Here is a 17,918-nt window from a genome sequence, read left to right as displayed (position 1 = left end):
TGAGGAAACATTTCATTATGGTGTAGAGATCAGTGCCTATGCTTAGCAACATAAGATGAAGAAGCTAAATGGAGTGAAGAGAAAGGACCTACTCCTTTGGATCACGATATTTGAGATGCTCGTTGATGACTCATTCAATGGTAAGCTTTACACGTAATAATTTGGCACGTACTATAATTTAAAGTTGCAAGATAAAAAATACATACCTTGGGAGTGTGACATCTCAAATATTAAAGCTTTGCCACCAATAAATGCATATTAGACCTGGATTAGTGGGTTCGTGCTAGTAGTAGCAACAGTAGGGAAATGCCTACTCAACAAACAAAAGGTGTTTTAAATGTCACCCCTTTGGACTGAATACACATATGGGAAGGGTCATTCAATACATTCTGCGTGTTGCATAGGTATTGTCATATAGTAGTCATACTAATGTGGAACTAAATCCTTGAAAAGGGTTATGCAACCGTGATTTTACTAAGCTTGCATTTTAAGGAGTATCACAAAGACAACAAAACACTCAAAAGTGACCAATAAAGCACATAGTATGAGACTGAGGGAGGAAGCTATGAAATCAACACAGGGGCCTAGATCTCAAAACCAGCTTTGAACTGGAAAAGATAGTGAGTAGGTAGAACTTCATAAACCATCCATGTGGCTACAGTGAATTTTAGACATGATTTCCATAAATCTTGTTCAACATGCAAAAGTTGTATTAAACACCATAAAGTAGGGCTTTAATTGACTTATTTTCAATGAAAGTTGTTGCTTAGTCCCACTGCTTCTCTAACTGCTTACTTACCTATGCTCCTTTTTAATAAACTACTGGTGATGGAGTTGTATCTAGAACTAGAAAGGATGTTGGCTCCATTGCTTGATGTTTCAATTCACTAGGCTCTGCAACCTTTGTCTTTGCCTATGTCTACAATGCCTCTACTGGTGGTTATGTGAAAAAATCATTAGTGTAGTTTCAATAGCCTACCTCGCCTCGATACCTCCTTGCCTAGTGTAAGTTGTTGTATGTGGCAGATTCTAATGCAACGTGCAAGGTTGGAAGGGATTTGGAAAAGGTATAATCACCACTAGCAGTCGTTTAGCATTAAAGCTATCACCTCACTCATTTCCAGACACATATTAAGAAGGAGATTGAATTTGAAGCAAGTCTTAAACTATATATTAACATATCTCTCTCCATAATTGTTCAAGACTGTGCAGCAAGACACAGATTTGGACGAATTTAGAGATAAAGAACAAGAGGCTGTCATTCTCGAGTCTGGGGCATCCCTTCTTGTTTGGTAGCTTGTTTGAGTCATATGCAGTCAAAGCTTCAATTGATCTTGTTCAGAAGCACAAATGGTTAGAGAGCTATCAATTATTCACATAGATTATCTCAGCGGAACCCCATCTAGGATATTTGCAATGTCTGCAAAGTAGCCATTTTCCCATTGGTTTCCACCGACCAATACATGTAAAAGGTTTAGGCAACAATCTAAAGTAAATTTACAAAATGGGCGAGTAGCCATATTTCATACAAATAAGAACAGGTCATATCGTTCTCGATAGGAGTAGACAACACATCCACAACGATCAACAAACTTTTCCTTTCCCTTTCCTGGCACATCCCATTCCTGGCCCTTCCCAACTTCACTAGCATTTCATATTGCTAGACCAAAGCTAGCATTAGTTTACAGATCCAAAATTTAAATGACAGAAACCCAACATAATATATACTTACAGCCTCTTCGTCTCGAGAAGTCAAAACCAAGAAATAAATTATAATATGCTCAACAAACAACATAGTACATACCGACGCTAAAAACACAATAAAATGATTCTGATTACTATAGTCCTTATGGCAAAACTAATAAGAATTAGACGGTGGACAACCCTGTAATACTATCCATAAAATTATGAGAATGTTAGAGAACAAAAACATTATTATGTCTGATTAATATAGCTTACATAGCTATACAAAGTGGTTGAAAGACTACTTATAAGTGAAAAATCACATAATGTTATTTGAAAACCTCACTTACCAATAAAAATGCTTGTTTAGATGAATACATATTGTATCTTTCTATGTTTACCAATAATTGAAAATTTTTATAAATCACTATTTTAAAACCTCACTTAGTAATAAGAAAATGTGTATAGATGAATACATGTTATATCCTTCTAGGTTTACTAATAATATAAAAGTTTTATAGAATTTGAACAGGATATTTAAATATAAATCTTAAATCTAATTGTAAACGGATAGGATTTATATCTAATTGTAAACGGATAGATTTTAATTTCTTAACCATATAATAATTTTGGTTTTTTAGAATGATGTAAAATAATTATCATCATAGTGGTGGATGAGGCTTTTTTATTTTTGGGACAAGATACCCACTTCTGTGCACTGATTTGATTGCTAATCTACTAAAGCATACATACTTTATCTCTTTCCTGTTTTGAACCTGCAAACTCTTAATATATATATATATATATATATATATATATATATATATATAAAGTTTATGGTGAACAAATTATTTTTATTTATTATTACTATTTTTAATTTGTTAATATAAATATTATTTTATTATTTTTAAATATAACATTTTTTAATACATGTGATATATTGATATAAGTTGATACAAATATAGAGTGATTATAAACGATAATATCTGCAAATAACAGGGATCGTCAATGAAGTAATCGCCCTGTTTATTAGTACACCTTTTAGGAAACTGGATCCTAGGAAAGCACCAGATGAATGTTGGAATTTTCTGATAAATTCCATAACAGACAGACAAAAATCGCACTCTGTTTTTACACAGAAAAACAGAAAAATCGCTTGCTGGAAACGGTGTTTCAGCAACACAGTTTTTTTTCAGTTGTTGAAACAGGTGTTTCAGCAACGCTGATCGTGGTGTTTCAGCAACGTAAATTTTTGACGTCAAGTATTTTTTAAGTTATGGTGTAACAACAACAGGAAAATAACTTGCGTTTAATAAAAGTAAACTAACTGTTACAGGAATTTCATAAGAGATTGTGCTTGAAAAAAAAAAAAACGCTGCTGTTTTACACAAATAAGATCTGTGTTCTCTCTTAGTAAACAAACATAAAACAAATTACAAACAAATCTGCACTGCTGTGCATTTTTGCCTTTCCGCTCTCTGCTACATTGTTGTGTTTACACTGCTGTGCACTGCCGTGCCTTTCTGGAAGAATTTATCTTCACGCTGCTGCGTGCTCTTCTCTGTTGTGTATCACTCTGCTGCTACAGCTGCTAACATTAAAACAGAACTGCTGTGCGGTATTTATATGTTGAAAGATATTTGATTAAAACAATAAAATATTACAAAATATCTTCTAATGTTTATCTCAGAATTTATTGCAGCAAGGCGGTGATGCCTTTATCAAAAAACAAGTCGGCTGTCTGCAGGGGAAATCAACTGAAACTTTAATGCATATTAATGTGCAGAAATATCAAAGGCGACTTGGCTGCACCGAACAGCCTGTAACATTTACTGCAAATCAGATTCCTGTGCAGCTGTTCATTGTTGCAGTTGGAATTAAATTCCAACACTCCCCCTTAATTTCAACTGCTGCATACCCAGACATTTTCTGAAATGATCAAAACCTTTCTTTGCTAATGGTTTTGTCAAGATGTCTGCAAGCTGATCCTCTGTTCTGCAGTGCTGCAAAACAATCTCACCATTGTTAACCAATTCACGTATGAAGTGAAATTTGGTGTCTATGTGCTTTGTTCTTTTATGAAAAACAGAGTTTTTAGACAATGCTATTGCTGAGCTATTGTCACAGTAAATGGTTGTGCCATTTTCTTGTTCATGACACAAATCTTTGAGAACTCTTCTTAGCCATACTGCTTGGCATGCTGCTGCTGTTGCTGCCACATACTCTGCCTCTGCTGTTGACAAAGCCACAACTGGTTGCTTCTTGGAAGCCCATGAGATGGCTCCCGATCCCATATGAAACACATATCCCGATGTGCTTTTCCTATCATCAACACTTCCAGCCCAATCACTGTCAGTGTAACCTGTCAACATGAAACTTTCAGAAGAGGAGTATCAAATACCAAACCCCTTCGTTCCATTCACATACCTTAGAATTCTCTTGACTGCCTGCCAATGAGTCTCTTTCGGTCTTTCCATAAATCTGGAGATTAAACTCACAGCGTGCATAATGTCCGGCCTAGTTGCAGTCAAGTACATAAGGCTGCCAACTATGCTCTTGTACAATTTTGGATCAAAATATTTGTTGTTGTCTTCTTTGGTTAATTTCAGCCCCACTACTGTTGGAGTCACAGCAGCCTTGCTGTTCTGCATGTTAAATCTCTTCAAAACAGCTTCTACATATTTATCTTGAGAAATGAAAACACCATTTTCACTTTGGTCTACTTCAATTCCAAGAAAATATCTTAAGAAGCCCAAGTCAGTCATTTCAAATTCACTCTTCATGACTGCTTTAAAATCAGCAATGAGAGAAGCATCATTGCTAGTAAAAATCAGATCATCTACATATAAAACAACAATAATAATCTTACCGTCATTCTGCTTTATGTAGAGTGTGGGTTCACCATCACACTTAGCAAACCCATTCTCAATCAGATAAGCATCAATTCTGCTGTACCATGCTCTTGGAGCTTGCTTCAGCCCATAAAGAGCCTTCTTCAGTTTACAAACTTTATGCTCTTGTCCTTCAACTTCATAGCCCGGAGGTTGATCAACATAAACCTCTTCTTTTAACACTCCATTCAGGAATGCAGATTTAACATCCATCTGATAAATCTTCCATTTGTGTTGTGCTACAATAGACAACACTGTTCTGACTGTTTCCATCCTTGCTACTGGTGCAAAGGTTTCATCATAGTCTCTGCCTTGTTGCTGCTTGTAGCCTTTCACAACAAGCCTTGCTTTGTGCCTGTCAATCTTACCTTCAGCATTACTTTTGGTCTTATAAACCCACTTAACTCCAATGGCATCTTTGCCTTTAGGGAGATCCACTAACTCCCATGTTTTACTCTTCTCAATTGCACCAATTTCTTCATTCATTGCTTCAATCCATTTATCTTCATTTACAGCATATTCAAAATGGATTGGGTCATCAATATGACAATACAAAGCAAATAATGAATTCAGATCGGTATTGTTACTTACCTCTCCTTGTTCATAAATCTCATTCAGATTTCTGAATCTTGGTCTTCTTGGTGTACTTGGAGTTCCATCCGAACTTGAGGGTGTATTTGATCCCTGTGGTGTTTCAGCAGTAGCTGTTTGTGGTGTAACAGCAATTGTTCTTCCTTGACTTCTCAAGGCTGTTCGGATTCCAGCTTGTGGTGTGGTTTGTTGTACTTGCTGTGGTGTAGGAGGAGCCACCAAGGAAGGATTATTTGCTGCTGTCCCTTCCTCTTCTTCTTCATGAGACACTATTGTCTTCACATTCACTGTTTTTTCCAAGCTTCCATCCCAAGCTTCATCTTCAATGAACTGCACATCTCTGCTTACTATTAACTTCTTGGTGGATGGATTATAGAGTTTGTATGCTTTTGACTCATCACAATAGCCAATAAAGACACACTTCTCCCCCTTACTATCAAGCTTTTTTCTTAGCTGATCTGGTACATGTGCATATGCCACACAACCGAATACTCTCATGTGAGTGACAGTTTGCTTTTGACCACTCCATGCCTCTTCTGGTATTCTGTTCATGACAGCTTTAGTTGGGCATCTATTCAAGATGTAAACTGCGCAAGTAACAGCTTCTGCCCAATACTCATACGGCAAGTGTTTTGCCTTCAGCATACTTCTGACCATGTCAAGAATGGTCCTATTCTTTCTTTCAGCAACACCATTTTGCTGAGGTGTATACCTTGCTGTGAACTGCTTTTGTATGCCATTCTCTCTGCAAAAATGCAGAAATTCTTGGGAGATGTACTCTCCTCCTCTATCTGTTCTGAGCACTTTGATATAATGCCCACTCTGCTTTTCAACAAGAGTTTTGAAGTGGCGGAATTTCTCAAACACTTCACTCTTCTGTTTCAGCATATACACCCATGTCTTTCTGGTGTAACCATCAATAAAAGTTAAAACATATCTATTTCCAGCAAATGATGGTATTTGCATCGGTCCACACACATCAGAGTGAACAATTTCCAAGGGTGCTTTTGCCCTTATACTCTTTCCTACTGGAAAGCTTTCTTTATGTTGCTTGCCCAAGATGTAGCCTTCACAAAGGCTGTCCAATTTCTCAATCAACGGCAATCCCTTTACCATGCCCTTTCTGTGCAACAGATTCAGGCCTCCGAAATTGAGATGTCCAAATCTCAAATGCCACAACCAATTCACATCTTTCACCTGTTCTTGAAAGACTTCTTGTGTTACAACCGCAATAGTTCTGCCTTCCTTCAAATCTGCCCTGAGTTTGAGAGGAAACATTCTATTGCTGGTCATCTGCACCTGTGCAATGATCTTCTTACTTGGAGGTATGTCTCTGATAGTACACAAATCATCTTTGAGAACACGTTGTAACCTTTGTTCATGAGCTGTCCAATGCTCAAAAGATTACATTTCAGACCAGGTACATAGTATACAGCTTGCACAGTCATCTGTTCTCCATTTTTTGCTCGGATATTGACACTGCCCTTACCCTTGACAGTTATCTTATCATCAGTCCCTGTTGTTACCTCAGATTTCACATTTTCATCCAGATTGGCAAACATTGCAATATTTCCAGTCATGTGATTACTACAACCTGAGTCTAAGAACCAAAAATCATCTTGTTTGTCTTGTGCTATGTTACATGTTAACAGCACATTCTTTGGGTTCTTATCTTCTTCATTTGCAAAATTAACATTCTGCCTATTGTTCATGTCATTTTGTTTTTTCTTGCATTCATTGGCATAGTGCCCAAATTTTTTACAATAATGACATTGGACTTGGGATTTGTCATACCTTTGTCCATGAGCTTGCTATTTGCTTGAACCTTCAGCTTGGTTCTGATTGCAGCTCCTTCCGCTTGTGCTAGCTGGATAATTTCTGCCTCTGTTTTGGCTTCTTCCACGACCTCTGTAATTTGCTCTGCTTCCACCTCTTCTTTGGCCAAAAGACATCTGAGTCTTGAATGCTTGCTCAAAAGAGGAATCTGTTCCTCTACTCAGTCTGTGTTCATGAGACAACAGAGAAGCACTCAGCTCATCTACCGTGAACTGTGAGAGATCTTTTGTTTCTTCTATTGCCACCACAATAGATTCAAACCTTGAGGGTAAACATCTCAAGATTTTCTCTACAACCCTTCTATCTTCAAGAATCTCACCATGAGATCTTATCTGGGTTATCAAGCCAATAACCTGGGTGAAGAATGAATCTATTGTATCAGATTCCTTCATGCTGAGATTTTCAAAGTCTCTCCTCAACATCTGCAACTTTGCAGTCTTCACCTTCTCCATGCCTTGGTAGGCAGTTTGGAGAATATCCCATGCCTCCTTAGATTTTGTTGCTGCTGCAATCCGCGGAAAAACACTTTCATGTACTGATTGGAAGAGGAAAAAGAGGGCTTTGGCATCCTTCTTCTTGTCACTCTTCAACTGGTCTCTTTCTGCTGCTGTCAAAGCAGCCAGTGCTGTTGCATCTGCAGGTTCAGCATAACCTGTTTCAACCAGCTCCCATATTCCTTGAGAAGCAAACAATGCTTTCATTGTTATGGACCAATAGCTATAATTTTTCCCATTAAACTGAGGCAGTTGGGGATTTGTCAAACCTGTTCCAGCATCTGCCATCTTAACCTGTACTAGTAAAGAAAAGGTACTGACTGTATTTTGAAAAACAAGCAAAAAACTTTCTCTGCTAGAAAAATCTGCTTAACTAACTTCTTACAGCTCCTACAGTGAAAAACAATCTCTGTTTTTGACTCACTGAGTGCCTAGACTAGCTCTGATACCATGTTGGAATTTTCTGATAAATTCCATAACAGACAGACAAAAATCGCACTCTGTTTTTACACAGAAAAATAGAAAAATCGCTTGCTGGAAACGGTGTTTCAGCAACACAGTTTTTTTTCAGTTGCTGAAACAGGTGTTTCAGCAACGCTGATCGTGGTGTTTCAGCAACGTAAATTTTTGACGTCAAGTATTTTTTAAGTTACAGTGTAACAGCAACAGGAAAATAACTTGCGTTTAATAAAAGTAAACTATCTGTTACAGGAATTTCATAAGAGATTGTGCTTGAAAAAAAAAAAACGCTGTTGTTTTACACAAATAAGATCTGTGTTCTCTCTTAGTAAACAAACATAAAACAAATTACAGACAAATTTGTACTGCTGTGCATTTTTGCCTTTCCGCTCTCTGCTACACTGTTGCGTTTACACTGCTGTGCACTGTCGTGCCTTTCTGGAAGAATTTATCTTCACGCTGCTGCGTGCTCTTCTCTGTTGTGTATCACTCTACTGCTACAGCTGCTAACATTAAAACAAAACTGCTGTGCGGTATTTATATGCTGAAAGATATTTGATTAAAACAATAAAATATTACAAAATATCTTCTAATGTTTATCTCAGAATTTATTGCAGCAAGGCGGTGATGCCTTTATCAAAAAACAAGTCGGCTGTCTGCAGGGGAAATCAACTGAAACTTTAATGCATATTAATGTGCAGAAATATCAAAGGCGACTTGGCTGCACCGAACAGCCTGTAACATTTACTGCAAATCAGATTCCTGTGCAGTTGTTCATTGTTGTAGTTGGAATTAAATTCCAACAATGAAAAGCCATCAAACAGAGTGGTCGAGGAAATCTCAGAAGGGCTTGGTCTGCCCCGAATAGACACGAACCCTTATGAGAATATGATAGCCTCTGATGTTATAAACCATCAAGATACTGAATCCACCTTAAATTCAATTGGAGGGCTGGAAATAATTAGAAAGGAACTTCATGACCTGGTTATCTTTCCATTCCAGAGGCCTGAACTGTTTGCACATTCCAAGCTCCTCAGTCCATCCAAAGGAATTTGCTGTGTGGCCCACCTGGAACTGGAAAAGCATTGCTTGCAAGGGCACTGGCAAAAGAATCAAGAGCTGTCTTTATCAATCTAAGGATGTCCAATCTTGCAACCAAATGGTTTGGTGATTCTGAGAAGCTTGTGACTGCTGTGTTCACACTGGCACACAAGCTTGAACCTGCCATTATATTTCTTGATGGGTTGATGGTTTTTTAGGGAAATTACAATTATATGAGCAAGACATTGATAGAAATATGAAGGCTTTCATGACTATGTGGGATGGATTTGCAGTGGATCATGCCGCTACGGTTACAGTTCTTGCTGCAACCAACCGGCCGGAAGAGCTGGACGAAGCAGTACGAAACAGTACTGCACCGACTTCCTAAGATATTTGAAATTAGGATGCCTAGCTGGGTCGAGAGAGCGAAGATTTTAGAATCCATTTTGAAAGGTGTAGACATAGAGGGCGATATTGACTATAATTTCATTGCAATTTTATGTCAATGGTATCAGATTTAAAGGAAATATCCATGCAAGCAGCTTATTTACCAATTCGTGAACTGTTTGAAAGGGGAAAATGGCCATGATATAACGTCTGAGACACCAAGGCCCTTAAACTACAATCAGATATGGAGAAAGTACTCTCTGGAGGAAGGACTTCCAGGGTTGCAGCACCAGAGTACGGTAATACCAGGGGCAGACAACTGAATTCAAGACATTAATAGACTCAATTCTTTTGGAGAACGATGGAAAGCAACAGTTCAAAGGAAATGTTGCATGTGTATACAGTTTGAATAGCAGGCCATTGCAGAGAATATCAAAACATGGAACGCCTTTCAAATTTTATAACGAAGAATTTTAGTAGCAGGCAGATTACTCAAAGTATAAAGTCAAATAAAGAGAATGTTGCTATATCTATATAGCTTTTCGTCATCTAATTATGCAAGTAGGAGACAATTAAGTAATTGGTTTCCACCGATTTCATTTCTGCACGTGTATGGTTCATAATATATTGAAAGTGTTATTTATTTTTTCCTCGAACCTTCAATGACTTCACCCTATTTTTTCCTCGAACCTTCAATGACTTCACCCTATTTCTTCTTTAGAATAAGTATGTTTTTGCTAGCACGCGAAGTGCATGATAGGATGGTAGGGGTTGTCAATTGCCACGCTCTCCACTAGGTTTTGATCCCAACGTTGCATAGCAGCATATATTTGATGTAATGTGGTTGTTCCGTTGTACATATGGTCCTCTTGTACAAACGTATATGATGTAATATGATTGTAACATGTGGCTTCTTCAACGGGGATCCTTTTACTGGGCTATAAAGCATTTCTGGGCTTTCAAATCATCTTAATAAATATATGGTTATGATCATGCACCGCATATATGTAATATGATTGTAACATGTGGCTTCTTCAGCGGGGATCCTTTCCCCCTGAAAAAAGTATGCTTTTGCTAACTAAGCTCTATCTTCTGGACATTCAAATCTATCTTACTGGGCTATAAAGCGTTTCTGGGCTTTCAAATCATCTTAATAAATATATGGTTATGATCATGCACCGCATATGCACCAGCATTTACAAAATGTAATTTTCTTTTTTTAATAAAATTACGATTTTTTTTTATGGAGAAAAAAAAAAAAAAATAGAAAAAAATCATCTCAATAAAATGAAGTAGCTAAAAAAACCTGTCATTTTTTTTTCCCTTCTTACCCAATGCTCTAATTTGAGGTTTTCTCCCTCTACAATGTTGTTCACACTCATGTTTCTCATTTCTTTATACTCCTTTGTGGTTTACTTCCTCTACAACGTTGTTCACATTCATGTTTCTCATTTCTTTACAAATATTTTTCAGATCACATTTCCCTTTATGTTTAATCTTCTTTCATTATATCAGGTATTAAAAAAAAACATAGGTTAACAAATTGAAGATCTAAAACCTCGTCACAAAATCCTTTAATTGTAACGTAGCCTTACGTAGCCTTCATCAAAGCCGCATCATAGGTATTTTGAGTTATTCTTTATATTTTAATCATATTATTTTTTCCAAACACCAAATTGTAATCTATACATCAATTACTTTGTATTGGATTAATATTATAGAAAATTAAACTTCTTTATTAGCACAAATTTAGTAAAAATTTCAGAAATAGGAGAGCTTTACTTAGTACCATAATCCAAAATGTGCATAGTCAAACGATGCCATAATAAGTTTTTCTTAATTATAAATAAAATCCTATCATAAAAAATAAATCAATTCTAACTTTCTAACTCATCAAATTCCAACCATCAGAAATAAATTCTCTATAAAAAAAAAACCTTATCAACATATTATTACACCATGAAACATTCGTGTGAAATATATATATTTTATAACTACTTTCAATATCTTTTGTTAGTATTTTAATAATAATATATATTTATACTGGGAATAACAATTATATTCTATCATTTTCATGGCTCTTTGGTTTATTTTGTTAGTATTTTAATAATAATAATAGATATTTATACTGGGGAAAACAATTTTATTCTATCATTTTCATGGTTCTTTGGTTTATAAGAATAATCTAATAGATGAATATTAAAACTACAATATTATAAGTGTTGAAATGATACACGTCATGTATTCAATACCTCATGTTGCAAGTATTTAAGTGGTATAGGGATGATTTCAACATAGAGATAAGACATATCCAAACCCTATAAACCAACTTCTCTGACTCACCTGGTATTAATACTCTTGTCAAAATGATGGGAGGATGTTCATTAGAGAAATAATGGTTTGCACATGTAATTTGTTTAGTATTTTTCATCCATGAAATGCAACTTGCCATGAGACAGAAACACTTTCTCATCTCTGGTTAGAATTACAAACTTCAACACAACACTTTATGAATGATTTAAATGCTTAGTAAAGTAAAAGTTTGGATTTGTTGCTCTCGTTAATTCCAATATGAATGCTATAAAAAAAAAAAATGAGTACGTATTCAATGGCGAAACCTAAGGGAAATTGAAATATTATAATGACATGTACATAAGCTTGCGCTATTAGAGACTGAAAGTATGGCCATTAGTCTAATAATCATCCACTTCTTAGAATTTATATGTAACTTCAAATAAAAATTATGTAAATTCCTCATTATGGAAACACGGAAGGGAGGGAAAAACATTATAACGTATATTTTACAACAATGTCCAACCTAACTTAGAGATCGGTCTATGAATCCTTGGAACCAAGATCTTACCTCAACATTACTTATTAATCATTTTCATCCTAAGAGCTTTGATAAAACAAAGAATTGCATTTTTATGAGATGCATTGATAGTTTAATTATTAGAATAATGAAAATATTAAGAGAAAAGTTTAGAAGGATAAAATGACTCAATATTAACCTATATTAGATTTTTCATTTATATATATTCATTTTGGCTTATTTGTTACTCGATGGTCAAAGAAGAAAGTGCTATGGAAATGGTAATCAAAAGAATTTAAATGTTTATGTTAATGTCCTCGCAGTAGGGTACACTTTAGGAGGAGGGAATGTTTCCACTCAACCACTTAATGAGCTTTGGCTTATTTGTTACTCGATGGTCAAAGAAGAAAGTGCTGTGGAAATGGTAATCAAAAGGATTAAAATGCTTATGTTAATATCCTGGCAGCTAGGGTACACTTTAGGAGGAGGGAATGTTTCCAATCAACCACTTAATGAGCCTTGGCTTATTTGTTACTCGATGGTCAAAGAAGAAAGTGCTGTGGAAATGGTAATCAAAAGGATTAAAATGCTTATGTTAATATCCTGGCAGCTAGGGTACACTTTAGGAGGAGGGAATGTTTCCAATCAACCACTTAATGAGCCTTGGCTTATTTGTTACTCGATGGTCAAAGAAGAGAAATGTTAATCAAAAGAATTAAAATGCTTATGTTAATGTCGTGGCAGCTAGGGTACACATTAGGAGGAGGAAATGTTTAGGAAATAGATTATAAAAAATAAAAAATAATATTTTATTTATTTAAATTAATTAATAATTTTATTTTTATTTCAAGTGAAAAATAATTATATCAATTTCATATTTAATTAATGGTAAATTCCTTGTATTTCTAGTCTATTGATTTCAGAGAGAAACATTTTTTTAATTACGTTGTTAGATTTTTTTTAGTGTGTTAGAGGGACCATAACAAAAAGAAGTATAAGATGAAGGTTAATATTTTTTTTTAATGTGTTAGAGGGACGATAACAAAAAGAAATATAAGATGAAGGTTAATTTTAGTAAAGCAGATAGGTAATATTTTTTGCAATATCTATTTGTAAGATCAAGAATAATATTTTTGATTTCTTTTATATCTTCTTCTATGATCATAAAGTTTTTAACAACTTTGATGGTTGTTTTTATTTTTTCTATTCATTTTTTTGTTTTAGTTATGTTAGTTTTCCTTAACCACTTTCATCTTTATTATACTTAGGTATTACAAACCACTCTGGAAGAAATGCTAATTTAACTTCATAATCAAATTCAACATTCACTACTAGGTACTTCTCTCCTGTAGTTGTTACTAATAGGTAGCTTCAATTTCATAATCAACATCCATATCTAGACATTGGGCTTCTCTTCTTCACCATGTTCATGCTCTACATCTCATAGAAAATCATTTTTTTCTTTTGCATTTTCTTAGACAAAAACTTCATTAACAATTACAACACTATGTTGATTGGTGTTGCTCCCCCTTTCATTATGCCATTTTCATAGAAGAATGCTATCATCCAAACCATGTTGAATAAGAAACAATTTTGTTGCATCATCCTTCCTCTTCACAAAAAACTAATCATTTTCATCTTGTGTCATAGCCTCATAGGCTGCCTAGCTTGAAATTTATTCATAATATGTCTCTTTCCCAAATTTATAATTTCTACTCAAAAAATAAAAAGTGGTAGAACATAAAAATCATTGTAAAAGTCCATACTAATGAAGAAGAAACAAAATTCTATAACTTTGTGAATCTTTTAATATAACCCTTGAGTCCTTAAGATATAATAGATATTTACCAATATTACCTTTGTATTTTGTCACTTTACTAAGAGCTGATTCGCTTTCAAAGAATGATGGAGAAACTCAAAAATAAAAAACTAACCTTTTTTCTTATACGTCCTATACTGCCTTGCTTTATTTTTTGAATTTTCAATCACTTTTTTTCATAATATTGTTATACAATAATTAAACACAATTTTCAAAGATATATGAATGCACATTAGTAATGGGCTAAAAAAAATTATTTCACTTTTTCTTTTTTCTTTTCTTTTTCCTTTTAAACCTCCTTAGATTCCCCTCCAACTTTTAAATAAAAATAAGAATATTACTTCCAATAATGAATTTTCAAATATTTTTGAATAAGTAACAGAAGGATTTATTTATTTATTTATTTTCAAAAAATAATCCTTCCAACCCAAAATCTTTAAATAAGTTACATTTTTTTTCAATCTAAAAACTTCCCCAATTTTCAAAAATATCTGAATGCATATTAGACAAAAAAAAAAAAAGATATTTCACTTTTTCTTTTTTATTTTAACTCCCCTATATTCTCTTCCAACTTTTAAATAAAAATAAGAATTTTCCTTCCAACAATGAATTTTCAAATGTCTTTGAATAAGTAACAAAAAGATTTAGTTATTTATTTTTTTTCAAAAAACTAACCCTTTGACCCCCTGTGATGACCCCAGAGAATGTAGATATTTGAATTTTACTATGGTAAAAGACAGAATTAAGTATAACATTGGAAAACTGTTTTAAAACTTTAATAGTATTTCTTTTTATTTATATGTGTATTAAAAATATATTAAGAAAGAAATACTTCTTGAAATGCTGGCGACTTCTGAGAGGGAGTTGGAAAAGAAAATCAATTGTTGAAACTGCACTCAATTACCTTCCCTAACTGGAAAGGCTTACAGGGAAAAAGGGAAGGGGGGTGGAAAAAATCAGCGTTGTAGAGACAGGCAGAGAAAAAGAGGAAAAAAATTGAAAAGACTAAGTCTGGTAAGGACCAGATAATCAAGCACTGAGTGCAATCTTGCTGAGGATAGTGATCCGGCAAGAGAAAGCTAGGGGAGAGACTCTGGTCTTGAAGGACGAGTCTCACGGTTGGGTGGATAAACACAGAATGCAACAGGTATTGCAGGTGATCCACTGAGGAATTCATCTGCCTGACAGTGACCAGGGAAGTAAAAAAAATCCCTTGGACATCTGTAAAGTTATCTGTTTTGCTTCTTGGAAAGAGATATACTCAATACTCTATATATTGCTACTTAGAAAGTGACTAAGGAGTAATAGATATCTGATTATAGAGACTGTGTTCTTTTGCCTCTGTGAAATGCAAAAGGAAAAAGAAACCTGTGCGGGGTGGGAATACCTTGAGCGAGGGAATTCAAGCACAGAGATTAGGTTCTGAGGATTAACTGCACAAATTCACTGAGCAGTGAATATCCATGAGCCGCAAAAGCTTCAGTCTCACTGTAACCGGATGGGGACAAAACTGTAAAACTAGGAAGTATTAAGGGTTACTTGTAACCTGCTCCCTGCGTATTCTACCCTAGGAGAAAACCCTTGCCAGAACAATATATATATATATATATATATATATATATATATATATATATATATATATATATATATAATGCAGCGGAATGGAATAACAATAGGATTAAACATAGTATGGGTAAAATGATGGTTAAATTCCTGAGAATGTAAATGAGTTTTGGTTACGAGTAAGGTAAAAGAAAGAATAAGACAACCTATAGCAGCATACCAAAAAGGACAGAGATAAATTGGAAAACTGTAATTAAAAAATAAACCCTTCGAGTTGGATAATTTACCATGGTACAAAACTTTCTTCCAATAATACTGTAACAAAAGTAGACATTAAACATTTAACGTGTAACAGAAGTGAAGTAACATCTTTCTGCAATCCACAATCTCAAAAAAAAAAAAAAAACAGAGCTGTAAATCAAGATATCTGTTGGAGATATAAGATTCTGAACAAAATTGTTTTTGTAAGGTAAAATAAATCTTTGACTGCCCGTTGTGAGCGAGATTAAAAAGCCGCAACACATATACATAGTAATGCATAAAGTCATAATCATGCCTAGAACTGCTATCAATAAAATCATGCGAATTTCCCAACAAATCTTCTTTACCAAAACCATAAGGAGGGTTTTGCCAAAATAAATATCCATAGTCTTATGTCATTTTAAAAGACTGTGCAAACTAGATTAATGGACAGCGAGTGATTGTTAAAGAAGATACATAAAATCTGGGTCGTTATTACCCGAAAGCACGTAACCATCATTGCTAATGTTTCATTCATAGGAATAGAGACAGAACTGTAATGCAAAAATTAGCAAAAGCCGCAAGGCTACAAACATCTTGTTATAATAAGAAGTAAGTAAAAAGATTATGTTCAGACAATCTAAACCAACAAGAATGTGCATCAAGCTATACCCATACATATTCTTGAATAATAAGGTCAAATTTACAACTAATCAGAACAGCCAAAACAGGCCTTCATAGATTTAACATTTCTCATTCCTGAAACTTGGTTTGATTGGGCTCCACCTGGAACCCATACGTTTGCAATCAGAAGAGGCGTAAAGCAGATCAGCTGTGAGCCTCCTGTCGCCATCTGCGACCAACAATGGGAAGGGGGTAAGGTTGTGGATCGTTGGGTTACGTCCACGGTACGAGGGAGAGAAACCCCTCTGCTACCAAACATAAATGAAACCACTAACCTTGAACAACTACCCTAAGAGTGATTGAAAAGAACGCACCTGTAAGGAAGTCGGATGAGTCATAAAATTGGAAGGAGACCTTTCTCTTCGATTAGCGAGCTCGGAAGGCTGGGCAGCATCACGCCCCATGAAAAACAAACAAGCATGATGCCCATTAGTCCTATACAAACTCAGGAAAAATCTCTAAACAGAAATAGAAGCCGGGAGTGATAGAACTCAAAATATATAAGGATAGCAAATGTAACTTTACCAGGAAATCATCGAAATAGTGCATATGATGCCTCTGGATGGTCGCTCGGCGGTTTGAGGAACTCAAGTCAGACCTCTGGCAGCAATGAGGCAGAGCGGATTGAAGCAGGGTCGCCAAGCCTTGCGGAAATCTCGAGAAGACTCAATAGAGACTAGTGTCATAGGGTTAACCTATGATGGTAACGCCAGAGGAAGCACAACCCTTGGATAGACATCAAAACATCTTGACCGTCGAGTAAGGCGATAAAAACCAAAGGCGCGAACCCCAGTACACCTTGGACCTCACCCCTTCACATGAACAAGCCAGCATAATTAAATGCCATGGCCGGGTGTTAAACGCTGGTATCGCCAGCAATGCCCCTCTGTTTAGTGCCTGTGACAGCTAGTTAGTTCCGGCAATGGAAAAGGCGAAGATGCGTTAACCAAATCTTATCCGGTGGACCATAGCATCGAAAAATTAAATTGTAAGGTATTCTTTGTACAGGGGATTAATGCCAACTTATGGTAATGTAAATATAAAAAAAAAAAAAAAAATTCGGGGTATGTGAAAAATTGGTATCAGAGCAAAGGTTTCCATACTGTGACCTTTGGGACAAGTCTAAACACGTTAAACATGTGGTAGTAAACACAACAATTTTTTTTAGCTGATGCAGTCACAATTTATTATGTACAATAAAACAACTAATAATGCTAACTACTCTCCTGATTTCATTTTAGGCCAAGGCAAAGAAAAAAAAACAACAGCGAGACACTAGGCAGTGACAGTAAGTATGCGAGAGCTAGCAATGCTCCGCACAGATCGATAGTAGGCCAGGAACCTGCAATAAATCCTAGGGATAACCCAGAGCTGTGGTTATAGCTTGGTGAGGAGACACGTAGCACGGACCTTGCAAT

The 17,918-nt window shown here is 35.4% G+C and overlaps 1 pseudogene; it reads left to right on the top strand.

The window, feature by feature from the left end:
• LOC149202443 (uncharacterized) overlaps positions 1–9,719 on the top strand; it is a 107,353-nt pseudogene extending 97,634 nt beyond the window's left edge.
• Positions 9,720–17,918: the final 8,199 nt, after the last annotated feature.

The sequence above is a fragment of the Pinus tabuliformis genome, chromosome 2_1 (assembly GCF_031772625.1).
Source record: "Pinus tabuliformis cultivar Carrire ecotype Pingquan chromosome 2_1, CPIR1, whole genome shotgun sequence".
NCBI lineage: Eukaryota > Viridiplantae > Streptophyta > Pinopsida > Pinales > Pinaceae > Pinus > Pinus tabuliformis.
This window is presented reverse-complemented; position numbering and strand designations above follow the sequence as displayed.